Raw genomic sequence first — 16,124 nt, forward strand, 5'->3', positions numbered from 1 at the left:
AGTTTAGCCTTTCATGTAGAAGGCCCTGAGGAATTGTGGAGCAGGAGGCCAGTAGGAGCATCTCTGCACTGGAGCCCTGCTGTCTGTGTTGAGGCTGCTTTCACACAACAAGCTGAACAGTGAACAAATAGGCTGGGTTCACACAGTATGCTGAGCCTTAGAAACATAACCCAAGATGGAAGTGAACCAAGCTTTGTATCTTCTTTAAAGGTTGGATTCAGGTCACAAGCTAAGGGAAACTTAACTTGTGCAAATGTGTTCACTAGGATTTGCACTGATCTTGCTCTGGGCTGACATCCCTTCCCTGAAACTCAGGGACCTGATAAACACCCTCCAGGATCTCATAGGAGATCAAATGATGGAGAACTGGTTTGGTCTCCCCTCGTTACCTCCCCCACCGTTTTTTAGTGAAAACGTTACATTTAATTCATCTTATTGTATTTTAGAAGTTGCTGTTTTTAATCTGTTTTGAGATGCTGTTATATGGGTAGCATGCAGATATTTAATAAGTAATTCAAGAAATGTTCGTGGGATGCTTACTCTAAAAGGATCTGATTTGTGCAATCAGAGAAAAGCCGCAAAGATTACCTGCCATGACTGGACATTGGAGATCCTCTTTCCAAGCCTCATCACGGTTGGTTGTGCTCCTGATCCATACATTGCTTGTAATGCACGTGCCACAGAATAAACAGCATTGTAGATGTTGTAACTTTCACCCGTCATGCTCATTTCAAAGACATAAGCAGGCAGATTCTGTAAATTCTCAGTTCCTGTACATGTTTTTTTCCTCTCTAGAGGGATTTCACCTGATTTTGGGAATCTGCAGTTAAAGACCCTTTCCCACCAAGGAGGGAGAAAGACATCTCCTTGGGGGTTCAAGGGGTCTAAAGACAGGAGGAAATGGCTGAATTCTGAGACATCACCGGTGTGGTCCCTAAAATGCAAAGAACCATGGAAGGGCCTTAGTAGTGGCGAACTGTGTTCAACGCCCAACAACCCAGGTTCCCACTGGGAAGTCAGGATCCATACTTTCCCAAATGAAGTCTTACTCTGTCGTTCATGAAAATTCACACTCATGGCTAAAGTTTTAATAATACTTGAATCCCCTAATAGAATAATCACTTCAGCTTTAAACCACGTTTTCGGCACAATAAGAAACTTAAACTTGCCATTGAGCAGTTTATCAGAATCCAACATTTCACTGAAGGCCAGGCAGAGCTCCTTCGCCTTGAGCATTGGCACCAGGGATGAGATGAAATCTGCTCCTCTGTCATCTTCAGGGGCCATGAGCCCAACCCAGTTCCACTGGAAATGCAGGAGCAGCCGGACTAAACCGGCATACTGAGGATATTCACTGGGATTAATCCAGAAGAAGGGAGGATAAACAGTTCTGTCTTCCCTAGTAAACTTGAAGCCGAAACCGAGCTGGAGAAAGTGGAATTCTTCTGTTACAAAGACATTTCTGGAGACAAATGAAGTTTTATGGTGACTTTACGGGTGAATTATTACTCTATCAGTCAGGCTGCAATGGAGGGAGCCTCACCCTGAGTGGCAAAGTTCAGTTTCTTTCCTACTTAGGACCTCCCATGTCTAGCTGTGACATGTCAGAAGTCAAGGGAACAAACCTGACACCGGAAGGGTACAATTGTACCAGGAAACATTTAGGAAGGAATTCATGTCTGCAGCTTTTTCTCAAATATCTCATTATTCATCTCTTTGGGGTTGTACAGAAACACAAACATGGTATAAACATGAATTCAAGGGTAGCAAGAGTTCCCCAAATCACATATCCTGACATGCCCCCAGACACCTTTTGGTCTGTGTGTGCACTACTCGTACCCAATGGAGCCCCCTTACCTGTGGGACCTTGAGGATGCTGAAGATGGGGGCCATCTGCCTTGAGGACTTGGAGTCACTGCCACCGATGACGGACAGCAGGGTGTCCTGCCCGTCACATTGATAACCTGGAACGATTCGACCTCGTGTGGAGAGCAGAGAGAGGCTGTTCAAGGAGATCCTCCTCTCGATCTGGCTATTGTCGTAGATGCGGAAGCCGAGCGTGATGTTGGGGAGGAGAACCAGGTCCTTGTTGACCTCTGTGACTGCAAATACCAAGGCCAGGAACTGCTGGTAGTTCTTGGGTATCATTCTAAAACAAGAAAACATTGGGAAACATTACAGGGAAGTCTGTGTGTGCTGGACTTTGCCTTGCCTTTTTTTGGTGAATCCATTTTGTTCTGAGCTTTTGGATTGATTAACCTTGATTAAGAGTGTTATGTGAGAGCCAGTCTGGTCTAGTGGTTAAGGCATCAGGCTAGAAACCTGGGCTCTGTGAGTTCGAGTCCCACCTTAGGCATGAAAGCTGGCTGGGTGACCTTGGGCCAGTCCCTCTCTCTCAGCCCAACTCGATGCAAAGTAGACTACCCATCTGGCCTGACAAGGATTTCTCAGCAAGAAAAAAGCAGGATGAACACCAAACTGTTATGCCACTTGATATAAAAAGAACAGGATGTTCTGTAAATGGTGCTGCCTTGAAACCATGGTACATGTAGATTGGGGCAGAGAAACACCACTTGTGAGAGCCTAAACCTCCCTTTTCCTCCCTCAGGCAGACAGCACACCCATCTGTCCTAGAAGGTAGCTGAGACAGTGTCAAATGATGCCAGAGTTCCGAGCCATAGGGAGTCGTCCATGAGCCCTCAGAGAAGGAGCATAGCTCAGTAGCCCAGCCACGTCCTTGGCACACAAAAGGGCTGAGATTTGGACCTCATCAGCACCTGGAGGAACAGTAGGAAAGCCTCCTTGGGAAGCTCCTTCTGCCAGTCAGCGCAAGCAAGACCAAGCCATAGGGAGAAGGCCACTGGCCATTTTTCTCTCTTTGAGATGTCATAAGCTGACGAGGCACCATGACAGGATGCATTAAAGCAAACTGAGGGGAGCCAGAGGTCTGTCCTGTTTCTCCCCACAAAATCTGAGGAACTCCCCTTGGGGAGAATAGTTTTCTGAAGCATCAGGGGACTCAATTAAAAAATGGCCAGAAAATGAAGGAGACCGATGGTCCATCTCGTGTCCCACAAAGGCCAGTCAAGTGTATCTGGGAAACTCACCAGTTTGGGCAATGGTCCTTTTCCATGTGCCTCCCCAGGAGCTGCATTTTGGCCACTTTGAGACACTGCTGGACGAGATGGGGCAGGGGTCTGATTCAGGAGTGGACAAGTATAGGACAGGTATTTCTGAAAGGAGTCCCAGAATCCAAAGCAAAGCAGACAATCATCTACACCTCTCCCCACAAGGTGAAACCTACACAGTTGGGGTGTGGGACAGGAATGGGTCTCCTTTGAAGTCTAGGGCCGACGTGATAAAAAAGGTTCTCAGGACCAAATTCCCACCAATGATGAGATTGCCAGGCCTGTAGTGGTCTTCTTGGGTCTGGAAAGGGTTCCTCAACACACAGATGGTGTGCGTCTTCTTAGCAGTACTAGGAGGCAGGAGCCAGAAGAGCAGCAGCAGCAGCAGCAGGTGAGGCAGCCCGGTCGTCATTCCAGCCTTCCCTCCTAGATCAGACATCAACATTTACACAAAAGCTGAACTGAAGGTGCCCCCCTGAAATCTCACCAGGGCTTCATCACAAAAGAAGCCGGTTGTGCCACTTGGATGGGCTCTGGGAAAACTTATATCAGTCCCACATGTTGAATTGAGATGAGAGAGGAAATTCAGCCAGCCAAGTCTCAACATGTTTTCTCTTGGATGCCTTTTGTGGCAGAAATCCACAGGGGATGCAGTAAGGATCACTGTTCCTGTGGTAATTCCAAGGGAGAGTAATAGACATGCCCCCTTAGCACTAGGTACTGTTCACACCCAATAAGGGAAAAATATGTTTGTGTCTGTTGCTGATATTCCCCACAGCAGAGGGACTTGAGAGTCAGGGTGCAGATGGGTGTTCGTCCTCTGTCAAACTGAGCACCTGCACCCCAGATGCCGTGTGGCCTGTGCCACAGCAGAGCAGCCGTTTTAACCTTGTAAGTGGGAGCAATAATGGCATCTTTGGATGGGAGAGCTGGGCTCTTTAGAGCAGGGAATGAGATTAACAACAACTGTAGACCTTAATAGTAGAGGGGCAATGGAGTCACAAAAGATGTACAGCTAATTTAAACTCTGAATGAGTGTTGCCTCACAACTGGTTGGAGCAGAGAAGCTTGTCTGCTGTCAGCTGGTGGGGAAAGAACATCATCAACCAGGGCATCCTTCTGGATGAGGATAGGATGAGTATTGATGCTCTTGATGCTCTACTTGGCTTGGACAAGCATCCTGAGAATACCGTGGACAGCCCAGAAAGCAGACAAAGGGATCTTCAGACAAATCAATCCAGAGTTCTCGCTAGAGGCACAAATGACCCGGCACAAATTATACTACTCTGGACACTTTCTGCAAATGCCCATGTCAGGACTTAGTATCCTTCCAGTATATATTCCAGTATATTTTGTAGCAATTGTTTTAGCATGCTTGTAGTGGCAGTTAGGTAGGTGGATTAGAATGACTGAGATGGCCTGAAGAGCTCCAGGATCAGCTGGGCTGGTGCTATCAGTCCTTGTTAGCCAAAGAATTGGCTGGTTCGGAGGGGGCGGTACTGGGATGTTAGCAACAGCAATTGCGTGGGCTTTCCTTAGTCTGATCTTTGTCTTGGGTTGATCACCCGAATTAATAAAGAACTCTTCCATGTCCCTGGATGGCTTGTGACTTGAGAGGCTCTGCATTAATAACTGAGGATCAGGACCATCACACCCAGCTCTCTGGAGAAGACCATAATGCTGGGAAAGGTGGAAAGAAAGAGAAGAACCCTATTGATTATATCTTAATAAACTAAATTACTTAATATTGAGTAATAAACTAAATTACTTAATATTAAAATCCCCATTGTTACTTGGTGTATCTATGTGTGTGTGTGTGTGTGTGTGTGTATGTATGAATATGACACTGGTCAATCAAAATGGTGAATGCAGCCAGGAAATTAAACATCAAATCATGCTGGGTCACACAGCAATGATGAGTAGGAATCAAATTTGGGAAAACAAGGATGTCAGCTTGACGACTGAGGGTAGACTAGTCCTCGCTGTCGTGTTCCCAGTAACTACATATGGCTGTGAAAGTTGGATGATGAAAAAGTTGGACAGAAGGAAAATTGATTTGTTTGAACTATTGTGTTGGAGGAGGCTCTTGCACACCCCTTGGACTGCAAAGATAAGAAATAAAGAAGTCTTGAAGCACATACAACCAGTCATGTCATTAGAAGGAAAAATAACAAAACTTAGCCTTAGTTACTGTGGTCACGTCATGAGATCAAGATCGTTGGAGAAAGACATAATGCTTGGAATGGTCAGTGGCAAAAGACGACAAGGACGCGAAAGAACGTGCTGGTTGGATATAATCAAAGCAGAGACAGGCCAAAATATAAAACAACTGAAAGAAGCTGTACAAGGTTGGAAATCACAGAGAGAGCTGGCTGTGAGGGTTTTGGTTTTAAGGCCAAATTTTAGAAACTCGCAGCACAAGCCATGATGGATATGCAAAGTTCTTTATTCGGTCTTTCTCTCATCTGTCAAAGCCACGACTGGCCTCACTTCCTCCCGCCTCCCTTCTTAAGCCTCCTGCCTTTTCTTTGTCCCACCCCTTCCTCTGCATTGACAGCTTGCGTGATGGTGGCTTTGCAGTCTCTCAGTTGTGAGTGGGGTTGTTTCTCCTCTCTCTTTCATTCCCCTTGATGGGTAAAGCTGGAACAAACAGTCGCAATTAGATATTGCTTCTGGGTTCTCCAACCTTACATGCCACCCACATTTGGAAAGATGGCCTCCCCCCCCCCCCCCCGTTCCATCCCCTGGACTGGGAGGTACCTAGAAGAAAAAAAAATTAGGAGATAAATAAGAGAAGGCAACCGGTCTATCCTACGTTAGGCTTAGTGGGATATTGTTTATGGAATGCCCTGACCAGGCAGGGCGCATGGACATGGTGGCTCTCCACCCACTCATTCTCAGCTGCAGGTATGTGTTTCAAGCATACTAAGTATTGTAATTTCCCCCGTCTTAGTCTGGAGTCCAAGATTTCCTGGTTTTCTAAGTGTTGTTCACCCTCAATTAGGGTGGGGATGGGTGGGGGTGGTTTGGGGTTCCATCACACCGATGTTCATGCTGGTTTAAGTAGACAGCAATGGAAGACCAGGTGAATATTGCATAATTTTTTTGGAGCTGAAGTTGTACAGTGACATCACTTATAAGTCATGTGATCGGAAAGGGGCCGACATACTTTGGGCCAAGTTTCTTTGATGGGTGATTGGATTTCAAATACTTAGTAGAGAGATAAACCTTGTCTCCCACTCTTAAGGGCCACTGAATGGATCTCTTCCGATCAGCATACTTTTTGTAATCGGCCGTGGCATTGTCCAGGGCCTTAACAATCTCTGGCCAGCTGTCACGAAGTTTTGCGATCCAGTGGTCCAAGGAGAGTATTTTGGTGTGAGTTCTTGGGAGTTCTGGGATGGCCACGAAGTCTTGCCTGTTAGTGACCTGAAAAGGAGTAAACCCCTCAAGGTCAGCCACCAAAATTGTCTTCGTACTAGATAGAGGGTTTTCACAAATCAAATATGTCTTGCCCCTTTGGCATCATGGCAACGGACTAGAATGTTCTTTCACGGAGTCTCTCGGATGTACAATTTCTCCCCCTTCCACCCCAGTCCCATTCTTTTGACAAGGAAAGTTTTGTTCAACCTCAACCAGGTATCTTGTTGAGAGATGAACTGTAGCTTGGCTTTCAAGTTCTTGTCCACTTTTGCTGCTGCTGTTTGACTCTGCATCGTAGCTGCCAACCCAAATTGGGTAGGTGGGATGATTGAGTCTACTACCTCTTCCCATAGGCTGTTATGCTGAGGTAGGCAAGATAGGGCATCCACCAAGAAGTTCCTGCCTCCCGGTAAGTATTTCAGTGTGAAGTTAAAGCGTTGGAAAAATAGTGCCCAATGTACCTGCTTGGGGTTAAGTTTCTGTGGGGATTTCAGAGCCTCTAGGTTCTTGTGGTCTGTCCAAACCTCAAAGGGATGAGGAGCCCCTTCCAGCAGGTGTCACCAGGTAACCAGTGCCCATCAAACTGTAAAAGCTTCCTTCTCCCAAACGTACCAGTGTTGTTCGGTGTCCAAATTTTTTCGTGAGATGTAAGCCCATGGTTTCAATTCACCAGCATCATCCTTCTGTAGCAAGATGGCACCAATTGTTACATCTGAAGCATCTGTTGGGACTATTAGGGGACGTGCAGGGTCAGGATGACAAAGAATTGATTCGGACATGAAGAACACTTTTAGATGGTCGAATGCATTCTGGCACTCAGCAGTCCATTGGATTGGAGCTCCAGGCCTTTTCGCTGCCTTCAAATTCCCTCTCTCCTTCGTCTTCAGTAGATTGGTGAGCGGCAAAACCACCCATGCAAAAAGTGGGATGAACCGTCTATAGAAGTTTGCGAATCCTAAGAAGCTCTGCGGTTTTCTTCTGGTTCAAGGGGGTTTCCAGGCAATAATGTCTCTGACTTTAGCTGGGTCCATCCCGACCCCATGGCTGGAGATTCTGTATCCCAAGTAGTCCAACTGCGTCTTATGAAATTTGCATTTCAAGAGCTTGACATACAAGTGATTGTTCAGCAGTCGCCTTAGGACTTCTTTAACAAGTGCCACATGGTCCTTCATTGTTTCGGAATAGATGAGGATATCGTCTAGATACATGAGGATGCCTTGGTACAAGAAGTCATGTAGGATCTCATTGATGAGATGCATGAAGACACCCAGGTCCCCCTGCAGTCCAAATGGCATCATCACATATTTGAATGACCCTAGCTGGCAGTTGAAGGTGTTCTTCCACTTGTCCCCCTCTCTTACACACACCCTGTAATATGCCTCCCATAGGTCAAGTTTGGTGAAAACCTTGCCCTTTGAGAGGTAGGTCAGCATGTCCCTCATCAAGGCGAGAGGGTATTTGTTTGAAGTACAGACCACGTTTAAGCCCCTATAGTCTGTGCAGAGCTGTAAGGACCCGTCCGTTTGAGTTCTGAAAAGTACGAGTATAGCCATAGATGAAGTAGCAGGGTGGATGAAGCCCCATTGTAAGTTTTTATTGATGAACCCCTGAAGAACTTCAAGTTCTCTCGTGGTCATGGGTTATAGTTTTGCCTTGGGGAGCTCCACCCCCGGGATAAGTTCTATGGCGCAACCTGACTTGCAGTCAGGGGGTAGCTGGCCCAACTCAGTTTTGCCAAAAACTTCTTTCAGGTGTCTGTATTGTCTGGGAATGCAGGATTCCTCTTTCATGGTTTCACTTCTTCCCAATTCCTCGAGCACTTTTGTGAGTTCAGACTGTGTGTTCAGTGGCACTATGGATAATTGGTTATGGCCCCCATCAGGGAAACAGATTTGGCCTGACCTCCAATCTACTCGCAGATTGCGTTATCGGAGCCAGGCGAGCCCTAGGACCATGGGGTGGTGGGCGATTGGGGTTACAAGGAACCTCAGGACTTCCTTATGCTTCCCCAGCTGCATAAGTACTAGCTTGGTACAGTATTTGACAGGGCGCCCTTTCATATCCCCCCCATCAAGCTGGGTGAAGATGATGGGGTCATCTAGTTTATCCACCCATAGCTTCAGCCTGGCCACTATAGCAGGGTGTAGTAAGTTGCGTGTGCACCCTGAGTCTAGTAGTGCAGCTATTGGAATGGGACACCTTCCCCTTAGTGTTTTCAATCGTGTGCACACCATCATTTCTGGGCACTTCCCACTTACCATGGGATCGTTGCACCCGTCCTTCCATGCCTGACCTTTGGCGCTGTTCAGAGCACCCTCACGTCATTTCCCGGCAGGGGGAGTTCATCTTCAGTAGATGCCTCCGAGTCCTCATATGACTTTTCCTGACTCTTCTCTGAGGCAGCTGCTGCCAGTATCTTGAGCTTTTTAGCCAGGGCCTTCGGGTTGCTTGGATTGGTCTTGGATTGCCCCTGCTTTCTGGGGCCTGGACAGTTGGCTGCTTGGTGTCCCTCTTTCCCACATTGAAAGCACAATCCTCTATGTGCTCTCTTTCTTCAAGCCATGGCTGGTCTGCTGTCCACCTTCCATTGGGGTTCTTTGTCATAACGTGACACCATCCCATGGTGTATGATTCTTGTTGGTACTGCACCTGGGCCCATACTTCCTCTACCTCTCCCGCTAGGCATATCCAGTCCCTTAGCGACTTAGGGTTTCCTCGTGCTACAGACCACTCTAGGATTTCAGGGCACAAGCCTCCCTTGAAATATTCAACCTTTAAGGATTCAGGCCAGTCAGTTAGCCTTCCAGCTAGGGTTTTAAACTCTATAGCATAGGCAGATACCGACTTGCTCCCTTGCCTTATGGTTTGCATGCTGGCTCTGGCTCTCATTGTTGCCAGCGGGCCTTCGAAGCATTCTTTTAGCACCTTCATGAAGTTCTGGAAGTTTTGGAGTTTAGGGCTGCTGCCTCATGTAGTCCCTCCAGCCATTCAGCTGCTTCTGCCCTGAGGTGCCCCCATACATAGCGCACCTTGGTGTCCTCTGATTGGAATGTTCCTTCAAATTCACTCATAAACCCCCTGTGTTAGGAAACATGCAGGTTGCTTGGGGTCTCCAGTGAATTTGATCCTGAGGCCTCTGTCCCCAAAAAACTCCTCCTTCATTCTTGGGCTACTCAGCCCCTTAATGACTGGTGGTGCTAACTCCCAGGTGATTGGTGTGACACCTTCCCAGCCTGTGGGCCTCTTTGCTGTGTTGGAGCTTATTTTGTTTTCCCCTGTAGAGGGTGCTAATCTCCCTTGTGATGTAGCGATGGCCACTGCTGTCTCATTTTGATTGTCGGGTGTTCTGACTTCAGCTGGCTCTCCCTCTGCGCATGTTCTGCGTACCTCCCCTAGGGTCAGGTCTGCTGCTTCCTCAGAACCCTGTGAAGTCTCCCCCCAGGTGGATCGTCCTCCTTTCCTGAGCACCTCTGCCCTAAATTCGTGGCTGGGTCACACCCCTCTCCCTATTGCTACAGCGCTGTTTGTGTCAGCTCTGCTCCCTGATTTATATCTCCCGCCTTCAGTTAGCTCCACCCTATCCTGTGCTTTGCTTGCTCATGTGCTCTTTCTGAGGCTTGGGGCCCACCCGTCTCACATGCTCTGCCATTCAGAGCTCGGGATCCATTTCATCCAGGGGTTTCTGCCACACTTTCCCCCATCACCGCCCACCCTGTCTTGCCTGCAGTAGCCACTCGTGCTGGTTTTTCCCCCGTTGCCACTTGGTTCCCAGTTCCAGGGTTGAACCTCCAGAGCAGGCATTCTACTGCCTCAGGTAGGGTCGACAGGTCCTATTCCAGCCTTGCCACTCTGCTCTCCAATCCTGTGGGTGAGTCTCTCATTCTAGGGCCAGGGTTTTCTGCCTTTCCCCCTCTGTGCTCACCTGCCATGATGTTTCCGGGGTCTGCAGGTTGCTCAGGATCCACGCTTCACTCAGCGGTGTGTGAGGGGCTTCTAGTTGCCTCAGGGGTTGCTCTGGGTAGGCCGCTGCAATTCTGTCAGCTGGCCTCCCCCGTTCTCCCCACGGTTGTGATGGTCGGCCTTCCAGAGTGTCTGCAATGTCTCCCCATGTGGTTACCTCATGTGGGTTGTTGTTGGGGCATTCCGTCCCCTTTGGTAAGGTCTCCATATTGGCAGTTGTGGCTTTCTGTGAGGGTTTTGCTTTTATGGCCTAAAACCCTCACTCACCTTTTGCCAAGGGTCGGATACGACAATGGACAATTTGATTCAATATATATATATATGTGTGTCTCTGTGTGTGTATTTATACATGTTAATGACAAGAAAAAATAGACGAACAAAGCAGATTTAACAATTGAAATACCAAAAAGTAAAAAAAAAAGAAGAAAAAGAAAATAAAAAAGAAATTATAAAAAGAACTATTACATTTCCGACTTCCCCCTTTTTATACATCTGCTAATTCGCAATATTTGTACAGATTTAGGGCCCTTAGAAGCCAAACTATAGCTGATTAAATTTGATAATAATCCCCCTGTTGCTATTGTGGAAGGTTCCTCAAACCAGGTTTAGAGTTCAGCTACAGAGAGGCTTGGAAGAATGAGGTTCCTGGACCCTTCCCAGCTGGGATTTAGGGCTGGGCATGGGACTAAGCGGTATCGGTCGCCCTGATGGATTACCTTTGTTGTGAGCTGGGTGGGGGGAGTGCACCCATGAGAGACTGTGGGAAAGTGGGAGATTATTTATTTATTTGTTTGTTTGTTTGTTTGTTTATTTATTTTCTGTCTTGCCTTTATTATTTTTATAACTGAGGTGGGGAACGTAGCTAATCCTCCTTCCTCCTCCTCTTTTCCCCACAGCAACCACCCTGTGAGGTGAGACCCTAGTTGTGGGCCTGTCTTCGCTCCCCCAGAATAGCAGTAAAGCCACTTTCCTGAAACTTGTGCTGTCCTTGCGTCCTTGGTCTTGCCAGCTATGCGAGGCTTCACAGCTTTTTCTGGTCCTATTGGACCTCTCAGCAGACTTTGACGCCATCAGTTATGGTATCCTTCTGGATCACCTTTATGGGTTTGAAGTTGGAGTCTCTTTCTGTGTTGTCTCTCCTTCCTCAGTGGACAAGTCCAGTTGGTGACTGTGGGGTGCCACAAGGCTAAGTCCTCTCTCCCCTCCTCTTTAATATCTATATGAAGGCATGGGAAGAAGTCATCTGACAGTTTGGGGTTCAGTATCATCAATATTTCGATAACATCACTTTTGACACTTTTGAATGGGTGGCACTGCCCTGAAGGAGCAAGTTGGTGACTTGGGTGTCTTCCTGACCAGATGAATACTTTTGGACAGGCAGATGGAGGCCATGATCAGGGTGCACCGGTTGCAGACTTACCTCAGCTGGGAGGATCTTCCAACAGTGACTCAAGCCCTCACTACCACTGGGTTGGAGTAATGAAAAGGGCAAGAATATGTTCTTAACCTTTTTTTTTTTTTTAAATCCTTACAACATACCATCAACTATGATTCTACAATATTTCCAATTTTTTAAATTGTTCCACCATTTCCCCATCCTTATTATACACTGTACCAAGATATGGTAGATCTACCTGCTCTAAATTTTACCATTTATGCAAAATTTACAATTGTTGAGATCAGGTTGGCCCCCATATTTTTGGCCTTCCTCTCTGCCAAATATTGCAGTTTGCTAACTGTTCCATTTATTCACATCCATCCATCCATCCATCCTCATAACAATCTGACAGGATGAATAATAGTAGAGACAGGAGAAGATCCCTTTATATTCACATCACATGATCTTTTTTTATCAATGAAGTATGTTTAATATTAATGAAGAGAACACTGTGCATAATTTAAACTTTTGCATTAAAAATAAACAGCGAGACATATTTGTGAGAGAATAGTAGAGAATTCAGCAAAGTACCAGGAGCCCATGTGCATAGTGCACTTTGAAGATTGATCAATATCCAAATCTTCAAGGTCAATATTCATTTCCACGTTGGACACTGGACCTCACTAGGAAGAGCTGGCATTCATGAAAAATAAAAAGGTGGGTATCTCTTGCAGACTAACAAGTATATTGTGACCAGTCACACCACTTCATCACCCATTACTAAATGGAGAAGCCTCTCCCTCCTTTCATTATTTTTCAGAAATCTCATGAAATACTAAGATGCCTGAAAGTCTAAATAACAGTTCTCAATCCTTGTATTAGTCACACATACTTGTTCCTTATCAAATTTTCTCAACAATTCAGATTGGGCCTCAGTAGGATAATGTAGCATTTGGGGGAAAAGATACAAGCCAAGAGACCAGCTCCAGAGGCCAAGATGGAGAAGATCTCCACAGCCACCATGGATTTCCCTTTGGTGCTCAGGTAGGTGGGGAGGAAGGAGATCCAAACACTGCAAAAGACCAGCATGCTAAAACAGTTTTGTGTTGGGGATAGTGTAAGTGGTTTTGAGTGATACCGTGTTACTGTGAGTAGGAATTTGCCATGTATAATTGCTGTGTAAGAATTAGCTTACATAGTAAAGACTGTACATAGTTAAAGAACTGGTCTCAAGCTGATTTCCTCCAGAGCCACTTGAAGATTGCAGTGCAGGTGCAGCTCTGACAAGTCGTGGGTCCAGGAGATCCCCCAGGGTATGCACAGGGTCCGTCTGGGGCAGTGCAGCCCCATCCCAGTCCAAAGTAATTCTCTGGAAACCAAAGAGCCCTGAACCCACAGCCATTCCATCTTATCAGGGTTCAGCTTCAACCTGTTGCTCCCCATCCAGACCTCAACAGCCTCCAGGCACCGGGAAAGGGTGGTCACGGCATCACTTAACTCGCCATGGCCAGAGATGTACAACAGCTACAGATAAAAGGTTTGACTGCAGATTTGGAACATACAGCACGCCCTTCACAGTTTCTCCCAGGCAGGATAAATACAAGTCACCTTGTCCCATCATTTTGGTCACAGACCCATCAGCCAAAGACACACTTTGCCAGTCAGTTTTAGACAGTGAAACAAAAGAGCTTTTACAATTACCTAGGTGACAATTAGCCCCAGAAGCTAACACCCATACATCAGAATTACAGTTTTCAGAAACCTATGCAATGTGGGTTGTCTGGAGAGCCTTCTTCTGCGTTGCCTCTTTTTTCTTCTTCCCTGTCTTTTGATTTTTGGCCATTAAGGCACAGTCTTGGGGTGGGTGGCATAGTTCTGCGCTGGTTCACCTCCTTCCTCCAGGGCTGGTCCCAGTCGGTGGTGATAGGAGAGGAGAGATCTGACCCTTGACCCCTCCATTGTGGGGTGCTGCAGGGTTCAGTTCTCTCTCCTCTCTTGTTTGGCATCTACATGAAACCACTGGGTGAGATCATCTGTCACCATGGGTTGAGGTATCATTAGTATGCTGATGATACCCAATTATACATCTCTATCCCGGGTGAGGTAAGTGATGCAGTGACTGCCCTTTCTCAGTGCCTGGAGGCTGTGGGGGTCTGGATGGGGAACAACAGGCTTCAACTGAACGCTGGTAAGATGGAGTGGCTGGGGATTGATGGTGCTTCATCTTCCGGGAAACTGTCATCCTTAGTTTTGGATGGGGTGGCACTGCCCCAGACAGACTCAGTGTGTAACCTGGGGGTTCTCCTGGACTCACGACTCCTGCTCGAAGAGCAGGTGGCAGTCGTGGCCAGGAGGGCCTTTGCGCAACTTTGGGTTGTGTGCCAGTTACGCCTGTTCCTGTATCGAGAAGCCCTCTGAACACTCACACCCTGGTTATCTCCCATATAGACTACTGCAATGCGCACTACATGGGGCTACCCTTGAAGAGTATCCAGAAGCTTCAGCTGGTCCAGAATGCAGCCGCGCAGGCTATTTTTGGTGCCCCTAGGTTTGCACATATAACACCATTGCTGCACGAGCTGCACTGGGTGCCAGTTTGCTTCTGGGTCCAATTCAAGGTGTTGGTTATTACCTTTAAAGCCCTACATGGCATGGGGCCAGGTTACCTGAGGGACCATCTCATCCCCATTACATCAGCCCGCCCCACCCGATCATCCAGAGAGGGCATGTTGTGGACCCTGTCCATAAGAGAATTTCATCTGGTGGGGTCCAGGAAATGGGCCTTCCCTGTAGTGGCCCCTGCTCTGTGGAATATCTTGCCCCTGGAGGTGAGGCAGGCCCCCTCACTCCTGACCTTCCAGAAGGCCCTGAAGACCTGGTTCTGCCATCTCGCCTGGGGCGGGAAAGTGAATAACCATCCTTGAGGGTGGCTTGCACCCTAGAGTCCCTCCCACCAGCCTGGATTTTATACCTTTCTTGGATTTTATTTATTTACTGTATTTTATTATAACTGTTTTATGTGATTTTAATGTTTATATTTTGTGCTGGATTTTATTGTAAACCGCCCAGAGTCCCTCTTGGGGGAGATGGGCAGTGGCTAAATTTGAGCAATAAATAAATAAATAAATAAAACCACAGTTGAAGCATTGCCTGCTGGTTAGCGCTATTGCTTCAGCTTCATTTCCCTTCTTTTCCCTGGCTTTCTTGTGCTGTGATTTCCCAGAAGAGATAGGAGGGATCTTTCCTATCTCTTCTCCCACTCTGCGAGCAAGCAGCCAGACATATACGAGGGGGTGAGTTCTGTTTCGAGCATTGCCCCCAGGGTACAAATTAGGGTGTCCCAGTTTTCATTCAGTGAAGACAAAATGATGTAGGATTTTGTCAGAGGTGCACACTCAATGACTCTTTCTTGCAGCTCAACAAACAGGTGCTGTATATGATTCAGGTGTTCAGGAAGGCTATTTCCCTCTGCTAAGTGGGCCTTATAAAGCTTTCTGGTCAGGGAAACTTTACTCCCTGCTGTTGCCTTCACATATAAGTCTCTCAAAGCATCCCAAAGTTGCTTTGCAGACTGCACGCCACACACATTCACTAGCTGATTGTCCTCAACTCCTAAAATAATGGATGCTCCGGCACGTTCATCCTGTCTAATCCATGCATTGCTGGGGTTAAGAGGGGTTTGCTCACTGATTGGCTTCCAAAGGCCCTAGTTGTGCAGGTACATTTCCATTCTGAGACTCCAATTTAAGTAGTTTGTCTCTGATAGATGCTCGAGCAGCATTGGTGAGGGCTGAGAGGTAGCAGTAGCAGCCATGGCTTCTTTCTTCTCTTGCAAGTCACCTCAGCTCTGCAAACTGGGAAGCAGCTGGAAAGTCTCCATGTGGCTCTAAGAAGAAATCCTCACAAGTCTTTTTCACTTGCCTTTAAAATACAGATGAGGTGTCAAGCTCTCTCTGTGCCAGGGTCGCCTGGGCTCATAACCTGTTGATGCATGTGCAGAGTGCTGGAAAGCATTTGGCATGAGAGGTCAGAAAGAAGACACTAGGCATTTCAGCGAAAAAGTTGTATTCAGAGAAGACATGGAGAACATAAACAGTTTCCTCCTCTAGATCCCTAGAGGGACTCAGAACCTGGAATACAAAAGCATAGTTACAAGTGCACACGTGTTGAGCAAAAAGAGCTGCTGCTGAGCTGGGCTGAACAGAAACAGAAACAGAAACAGAAACAGAAACAGA

Source organism: Candoia aspera, chromosome 1 (assembly GCF_035149785.1).
Source record: "Candoia aspera isolate rCanAsp1 chromosome 1, rCanAsp1.hap2, whole genome shotgun sequence".
NCBI classification, from domain to species: Eukaryota; Metazoa; Chordata; class Lepidosauria; order Squamata; family Boidae; genus Candoia; species Candoia aspera.